General features: G+C 61.1%; 1 protein-coding gene across 1 annotated transcript in view; it reads left to right on the top strand.

Annotated features, from left to right (window-relative positions):
* Positions 1-7,138: 7,138 nt before the first annotated feature.
* Positions 7,139-8,803, top strand: part of TNFAIP8L1 (TNF alpha induced protein 8 like 1) — a 12,344-nt gene continuing 10,679 nt past the window's right edge. The window contains exon 1 of the mRNA XM_026865098.1: positions 7,139-7,186. The gene's annotated coding sequence lies outside the window, so the exon portion shown is untranslated. The remainder of the gene's footprint in view (positions 7,187-8,803) is intronic.

Below are 8,803 nucleotides of genomic sequence, written 5' to 3' on the forward strand. Positions count from 1 at the left end.
ACCTCTGCCTGGCACGTGGGCACTAACGAAGCACCCGTCGTTACCAGAGCCCGGCTTGAGAAGGGGGGTTTAACCCCCAAGTTTGCAGATGTACAGAGCTGTCACCAACATCTCCTTTCCCGGCTTTGTCATCAGCAGCCAGGCGCTCACGCTGCTTTCTGCTTTTTAACAGGTTTCATGAATTTTAATGGACAGTTGCTGCTGAGTTTCTTCTTCTCTTCCCATCGCTTCCCCCTCCCTGCAGCCCTTCAGGTCACCCTTCTCTTCCCCAGGGCATCTCCAGGCTCACAACCAGCCCTGGGCATCCTCTGAGCCCCCCCAAAAAAACCTCTGCAGCATCCCCCCCGCTGCCCACACAACTGGAGATCTGGCCCCAAGAGCACAACCGTCGGCGCGGGGCGTTCGGTGCTGCTGCTCTGGCCAGTGGCTGTGGGCATCTCCGTGGCTTTTCCCGAAATTCAATGGATGCAAAGGCTCAGGAGACACCACTTCAGAAACATCCGTCTTTATTAGCAGCTGTTTAACACTTCCCCAAGGGACCATAACGAAGGGAAGCAACTTAATCTCCGTCATGCAGCGAAGTGCAGGCGAGCACGTCTCGGCCGCTCGGCCTTGGCCTTTCCCGCCACCCTCACTGCTGCTTCCCCAGGGCTGCGGCATCCTCAGGTGGTCCCACCTGGTGACAGTGTCCCTCCTGGTGCCACCCAGCTCTGGGACAACGGTCGTCCTGGTGTCTTCTGCTCCTCTGATGGTGTTTCTCCCAGCCCGATGTCACAGCATTCTTCCAGGTCCCAAAGCCTTGTCCTTAACGGGGCTTCCACTTTCTCCTGGTCCGTCCTGGCCCTGTGACGATGTTCCTCCTGGTTCCCCAGCAATGTCCCTCCTGGCCCTGACAACGAGGCCCCTTTGGTCCTTCCAGTCCCCTGATGAGGGTCACTCCTGGTCCCTTCTGCTCCATGCAACAACATCACTCCTAATCTTGCAACCACGTCCCTCCTGGCCCTGTGGTGATGTCCCCCCTCCTGTCCTCCAGGCACATCCCTCCTGGTCCCTCCTGGTCCCACGGTGATGTCCCCCCTGGTTCTCCAGCCATGTCCCTCCTGGTCCCTCCTGGTCCCACGGTGATGTCCCCCTTGGTTCTCCAGCCATGTCCCTCCTGGTCTCACGTGACAATGTTTCTCCTGGCCCTGAGCGATGATCCCCCCTCATCCTCCTGGCTCACCGATGAGGGTCCCTCCTGCTCCCCTCTGGTCCCTTCTGGCCCCACGCTGCTCCCAGGCAGGGGGTGCTGCCAGCACACACCCCCCCCCCCCCTCGCACCCCATCTCCAGAGCCCACAGCTGGGCCAGCACTGAAGTTTTTCAGGAAGGGAGGCCGGATCCTGCCCTTCTCCCTGCTGGACTTGGCGTGTGGGGCCAGAGCGTTGCAAAGTGAAGGGGTTTGGGTCTGCAAGGGCTTACCCGGACCACCTGCCCGGGGATGGGGACACTGGGGATGGCTTGTCACCGGGGATGGTGGCACCCCCTGAGCACCCATCACTGCCCTACAGTGGGGGGATAACGTGGGGGTGCGGTTCTGCCCCACCGGCTGCCAAACCTCAACATCCCTCCCTGCAGCTCCAACACGGCTCCTGTGGGAATTCCAGGCAGCTTCGTTCCCACCCCACAGCACCGGCCCCAGCCCCACACGACACCCCAGTGGCTTTCACCCACCCTTGGGCCACTGCCCATCCCACCCGGCCGGATCCTGCACAGGGGGCTGGGAAGGGGGGGGGAGCTGGGCCAGGCTTTTTTCCTTCCCCATCTCCTGTATTTGAGTCCACTTCCGAACACAAAGCACTGCTTCGAAACAACTTGTGGTTGCCGAAGTGATTGAAATAACATTTTCTGGCAAAGACTTCGCTTTGTTTTTTAAAAAATGCTGCTTAGAAATCGCTCGGTGCTGTCGGTCCCTCCCCTGCCACCGCCAAATCCCTGGAGATTTTGGAACTGATCCCATCTGGCTCCAAAATTCCCTTTTTTCTACAGGAAATTTCCTGGCTCCATCCCCCACCCTGAGAGCTGGTGTTGGACCCGGGTGAGTCTTAGGAGGGATGGAAACAAGCCTGGGCTGCTAGCGGCTGCGCTTGGCTCCCTGGGCTGGGTAAAACCTGTTCCAGGAAGGGTGCGTAGGAGTGGGGGAAGGAGAGGGAGAAGCTGGATCAATCCTCCCCAGAGCTTCTGCCATGATGCCGAGCTGGGTACTGCTGTCCTGGCACAGTGGAAGGAGCGTGGTCTCACCAACAACTGTCTGTCCTTCCATCCGTGGCCACTGAACTGCCCTGCATGTATATGGGGAGATGGTGGCTGTGGCCATGGGGAGATGGTGGCTGTGGCCATGGGGAGATGGTGGCCGTGGCCATGGGGAGATGGTGGCCGTGGCCATGGGGAAATGGTGGCTGTGGCCATGGGGAGATGGTGGCTGTGGTCATGGGGAGATGGTGGCCGTGGTCATGGGAAGATGGTGGCCGTGGCCATGGGGAAATGGTGGCTGTGGCCATGGGGAGATGGTGGCCGTGGCCATGGGGAGATGGTGGTCGTGGCCATGGGGAGATGGTGGCTGTGGCCATGCAGTTTGATTCAGGTGCTTGAGTCTGCAAGTGTGCCCCGGAGATGGCTGGATCACAGCCCCATCTCCTGTTTTGCAGCCTCCATAGGTGAGGCAGGGTGAAAATGGGCCAAAAGGGAGAAAAATTGGAGGTGCAGTAAAGGGAAACTGCTTGTCCACGGTCCCTTTGCCAGAGGATGCAAGAATCCCCCAGACCAAGCTCTATGCTCCCCATCAGCCCTCCCCAGGGAGGATCTCCATCTGCCCAGCCCTGCCTTCGTCCCTCACCCCTCATCTCCATCCCCTCCAGTCCTGCCTTCACCCCACAACCTCTATCACCATCCTCCCTACCCCTGCCTTCATCCCTCACTCCTCATTTCCATTCCCTCAGCCTTGCCTTCATCCCCTGGCCCTTATCTCCATCCTCCCGCACCCTGCCTTCACCCCCCCCCCTCATCTCCACCAACCCAGCCCTGCCTTCATCCCCTGGCCCTCATCTCCATCCCCTCCAGCCCTGCCTTTAGCCCCCACCCCTCATCTCCATCACCCCACAGCCCTGCCTTTAGCCCCCACTCCTCATTTCCATCCCCCCCCCAGCCCTGCCTTCATCCCCTGGCCATCATCACCACCACCCCAACAGCCCTGTCTTTATTCCCTGGCCTTCATCTCCATCCCCCCCCAGCCCTGCCTTCATCCCCACCGCAGCATCCTCGCGCTCAGATGCAGCGGCTGCCACCAGCTCCCGCATCCCCGCGAGGCGAGGGAGATGGAGAGGAGCGCGGGGAACTGGCGCGCTGAAGATCAAGAGGAAAATGATCAAAGGAGGGATGTGGGTGAGCGCTGGCAACCCCGTCACCCTGGAGACGGGAAGCAAATATTTGGGCTAATAGCGCTCTCGGGGAGCGGGGCCGGGCGCTTCTCATTGTCAGGCGACAATAGCGATGGGCAGCCGCCCCGCTGATCCGCTGCGGGCCCGGCTTCATTAGGCAGCGCTGGCGCAGGGGGGAATTCGGGGTACGGGCAGGTTCGTTAAGGGATTGGCCATCAGCCAGCGCCGGGTGCTCGGCCGGGGGATGCTCAGTCGGGCGATGCCCGGCTAGGAGATGCTGGGGGTGGCGGGGAGGGCAGAGGGGCCATAGGGATGATGCTCCCCCGCCGGGCCACCATGTCACGAGGCCATCAGCACCGGGGGTACCGCCAGCCCTGATCTGTCACCTCCCACAGCGTGCGGTGTCTGTCACATCCCCGAGATCAACCTTTCCGCACCGACAGATCTCCCGGCTGCAGCGAGCTCTCCTCCAGCCTTCCTCCCACCAAACACAGCCTCCCTCCTGCTCCCCCCCACCCCGTTCCACCGAGGGATGCTCCTCCTGCCTCCCCGGAAGGGAAACTGAGGCACGAAGCGCTCAGCCGGGCAGCGAGGGGCTGGGAAGGGGCTGCTCCAGCCCACTGCGGCGCATCCAGCAGCCCCAGGCCCAGCAGCACCTTAGTGCAGCTGCCCCCCACCTAGAAACCCCCAGCCAGGGCGCAGGATGCGGCCCTCGGCCTCTGTCTTGTCCCCGTGGGTGCTGGTGGGATGGGGCTGGAGCAGCACCAGCAGCGGCCACACCGGGAGGATCAAATATATATATGTGTGTGTGTGTATATATATAAACACACATACATACACACAGAGACACAGACACACACATTTTATATATATATATATATATTTTTTAAATAAACTCAAGCATCTGGTTGAACATAGAGAAGAACATTTCTTTTTAAATATAAATACATCTCCGTATATCTCCAGTTTTAACCCGGCAATGCCTTTGTAGCCCACGCCCTTAAGGCGATGGGCTATGGAGAGCAGCCAGGCTGCCATCTCCCACCCTCCCGCCTGGGGACACCCCGCAGAGGTGACAGCATGGCCCTTGGTGGCCCCAGGGCCACCTGCCTGCTGACAGCTGTGCCAGCAGCAGCCTGGGCACCCGCGGGTCTGTCTGCACTGGGCAAGGTGCGGGGGGGGCACGGCCCAGGGGTCCAGAGGTGGACAGGAGGAGGGTAACGGTTTATTATTAATAATATTAGCGATATTAATAATTGGATTTCGATTTTTATTCTGTATTTATGTTATAATAATAGATATGTATTTATATGCATCTTTTTATATCCTCTATTTTAGTGATGAGCGTGATGGTGGTAATAATGCCAATAATTATAACAGCAACGACAATAATAATAATAATAATAAAAATAATAATTCTTGAGCTGGCAGAGGGCCTTTGGCTCATGCCGAGAGCAGAGCTGTCCCCGTCTGTCCCCGCGGCGCAGTACCTGCCGTGCCGCCTGCCCGCCGGTTCCAGGAGCACGATGGAATTGGAGTGACACGGAGGAAAATCAATCTGAATGAATGAGGTCACCTGCCTTATAAATAATTCATCAAAGCCGCGTGTTAATACACCGCTCCCCTGTGTGCTGCCGGGAAGGCAGGTGGAGGAGCGGCACAGCCGGGCTGGGTGCTGCCTGACAGGGCTGGGTGCTGGGTGCCAGGCAGCACAGCCATGCTGGGTGCTGGGTGCCGGTCCAGTAGAGTCATGCTGGGTGCTGAGTGCCAGGGATGGGTCCTGGTATGGCATAGACATGATGGGTGCTGGGCACTGGTGCTGGGTACTGGTCCAGCGCAGCCATGCTGTGTGCCAGGACTGGGAGCTGGGTGCTGGGTGCTGGAGGCAGCACAGACATGCTGGGTGCTGGTGCTGGTGCTGGGAGCTGGTGCTGGAGGTAGCACAGACATGCTGGTGCTGGGTGCTGGTTCTGGGAGCTGGGTGCTGGTGCTGGAGGCAGCACAGATATGCTGGATGCTGGTTCTGGGAGCTGGGTGCTGGTGCTGGAGGCAGCACAGACATGCTGGGTGCTGGGTGCTGGTGCTGGGAGCTGGTGCTGGAGGTAGCACAGACATGCTGGTGCTGGGTATTGTTGCTGGATACTGGTCCAGCACAGCCGTGCTGGGTACCGATCCACCACGGCCATGCTGGGTGCTGGGTGACAGGGCTGGGTGCTGGCTGTTGGTGCTGGGTTCCAGCTCATCACTACCGTGCTGGGCGCTGGGTGCTGGTGACTGGTGCCAGTACAGCACAGCCATGCTGGGTGCTGACATTGCCCAGCCACTCAGGATGGAGCCCAGCACCAGCAAGGCTCAGGGTGGGGGTGACACCGTCCTGGGGTGCTTGGTGGGTGCTGGGCCCTGGCGCTGCTCCCAGTGCTGCAGCTGTGGTGATACCAGTGGGACTGGGACCTGTTCAGCGAGGGGAGCGGGGCCGGATCCTTCCCGCAGGCAGGAGCGTGACGGGACCCTGACCTGCTGGAAGAACCCACGAGGTCTCTTAACACCCCGCTGCCAGCACGAAAACCCCGGCTGGGATGGAGGTGACCCCCCAGCACCCACCTGCTGCCACCAGCTGCCGCGGGCACTTGGCCCCACCGCGGGCAGCGCTGCCAAAGGGGCTTTTGTCCCCTGGGACCAGCGGGCAGGTGACGGAGGTGCAGGCAGGAAGGGCAGCACACCCAGGGATTACAGCGGGAAGAAAGCGCTGCAGTGTGGAACCAGCAAATGTTTTAATTCCCTTTAATTCCCCGGCTGCAGCGTCTCCCCGGGCTCGGCCACGGTGGTTGGGGTCATTGTGTGTGTGTCCCCCCCCGCTCCATGCACACAGGGCTCTTCCCACCCTCCCTCCTCGAAGCTGTTTTGGAGGAAGGCGAGCGAAGGAGCCCGGCAGCACCAAAATGTTGCAAAAGAACATCTTGAAGCCATTCTGCCATCTGTTGTGCTTTCAGCGCAATTAAGCAGGCAGCAGCCGTGCCAGGCAGCGGGGAGCATCCCTGCCTGCAACACGCGTCCCCCCACCAGGCCTGGGAAATAACCTCGTGGGGCTGTGGGTGGATTTTCGGGTGCTCTGCTTCCCCCCCTGCCAAACCCCGGCTGGTGCGGCCGGGATCCGGCAGCCGGGAGCGAGGGCAGGTGCAGGCAGGGCTGCCTGTAAGGAGGCAGCTCCGCTCTCCCTGCTCCCGGCCAGCCCAGGTGCCCCTCACCGGGGGACAGCGGGGTGCTCTGGGCCACGAGCGGGACATTTCGGGGTGAAGGTGAGAAGTGGGAGCGGGACAGCGGCGCTGGCACCCTGATGAAGGGTTATGCCCACCCTGGGGGCTGCAGCACCCCAAAACCTCCCCCCCCCCTGCCAGCCTCAGGGCCTGGGGACACTTGGCCGGCGGACCCAGCTCTCCGGTGACACCACGTACTCAGCAAGGCCACAAAAAGGTGCCCCAGACAGGGCTCAGCGCTGGGCTGAGACCTGCCCAACTCGTGTCACCAGTCCTGAGCCCCCGCTGCCATCCCACCAGGCCCCGAGGCAGCGCTCGGCGCAGGGATTTGCCTCCGGAGCCTCGGCTGCTGCCAGCTCGTCCCCGCTTCCTCCGGCGTTAACTTTCCCGGTAACATTGGTTTATCCCCTTGATCTTGACGGGAGACGGGAAGGCAGGGGAAGCGTCCCCGGGGAATCGCCGCCACACGCGCCGAGCTTTAATTAGGGATGGGTAATCTCCGCCGACAGCCGCACGGGTAAGTGAGCCCGGCGCTGGAAGGGATTAGGACCAAAATTAAATCGTCTGTTCCGAAATGGCGAACAAAATGCTCAGAGCCCAGCTCGTGGTGATGCTGTGGGACTGGGACCGTGGGTACGGATTCGGGGAGCAAACCTGCACGCACCCCCCCCCAAGCTGTGGGGATCTCGGCAGATGGTTGAGACAAGGCAGAGAAATGCGGGATGGATCCAGCAAACGGCAGCAGCTGCGGTGAGGACGGCTCCGGTGTCAGCTCCGATGGGGGTGGAGGAGCCGGTCCCCAACCCCCTCCACCTGTCCCCGACCTGGCGGACGAGTGGCCCTGGGGTGGCCCCGCCTGGAGGCAGCAGGGACAAGGCTGAGTGTGGCCTAAGTGCTCTCCTGGGGGGTAACACCCTCGTGGGCAAGTTGGGGGGACGCAGGGCTGGTCCCCAGCACCCTGTGCTCTCTGTGGCAGGGCCACCGGCGCAGCAGTCCCCCCAACAAGGGACACACATGGATGGGGGACCCTCATAGCACTGGGGACATGGCTGTCACCTCCACTCGCATGGCCCAGATGACAGAGGCACGTGGCAGGCAGCTGTGCCAGGTGCCCAACCACCGGCTGCCAGTCCAGGGCCAGTCCCGTGGTGACACCCACCAGTTTTGGGGTGAAATCCCGCAGGTTTCAGGTCACCAACGTGCACAGAGGGTGAGGTCACCGCCCGAGCCCCAGGGATGGCGGCGTGGATGCAAGCCTTTCCTCCTCCCAGGGGTGCCTGGGCCGGCGCGGGGGTCTTGCAGGCCGGGGGGGTGGAGGGGGGGCCGCAGTTGGCTTCAGCTGTGGCTGATGAAATCTGCGATTACAGCTCTCGCTGCCGCGGCGCTCTCCTGGCAGCGCCGGCCTCGGCTACCGACCGCGCCGCGATAACAGGCTCTATTAGCATAAAACACCGGCTCCGAGCCCGGCCGAGATGGGGAGGATGAAACAGCCAGCTCCTTCTGCTAATTAATAATCCACTTGATTAAGAATTGTCCGTCAATATGTCACCAGCACAAGGACAGGCTCTGCGGCCATGAGCTGGGGATGCTGCTCCATGGGGCCACCCTCCTCCTCCTGCTCCTCCACACCCCAGCCAGTCCCATGTCCCACCCCAGCCTGCCTACCCAGACCCCTCTCTCTGTCCCCTCCTGATTGTCACCATCTGATGTCACAGATCACACTGATGTCATCAGCATCCTGCCCCCACACCCCCTCTGTCCTCCCTGCTGTCACCCAAACGGTCCCTCTGCCCGGCAAGACGACATCACAAGGGCCCAATCTGTCTGATGGTGTCATTTGTCACGCAGGCTCGTGCTGATGTCACAGGCTCCCACATTCGCCCCAGGTGCCACCTGAGCGGGATGTTGCTGGTTCCCACTTGATGAGTTGGGCAGCATTTGGCCATGAAGGATCCTGCAGCAGGACACCCCCAAAACGTCGGGGGAAAACCAGATCTTAGTCTGGTGCTAAGTAAGAACATCGTCCCCACCATCCCCAGCAGGTGACATCAGGGACACAGCACCCAGCCAGGCTGGGGTCAGAGGGTTTTGGGGGGCAATGTGCTACCCCTCCTTCCAGCCCAGTGTTGTAGTG

The sequence above is a fragment of the Athene cunicularia genome, assembly GCF_003259725.1.
Source record: "Athene cunicularia isolate RWA chromosome 28 unlocalized genomic scaffold, athCun1 chr28_part1, whole genome shotgun sequence".
NCBI lineage: Eukaryota > Metazoa > Chordata > Aves > Strigiformes > Strigidae > Athene > Athene cunicularia.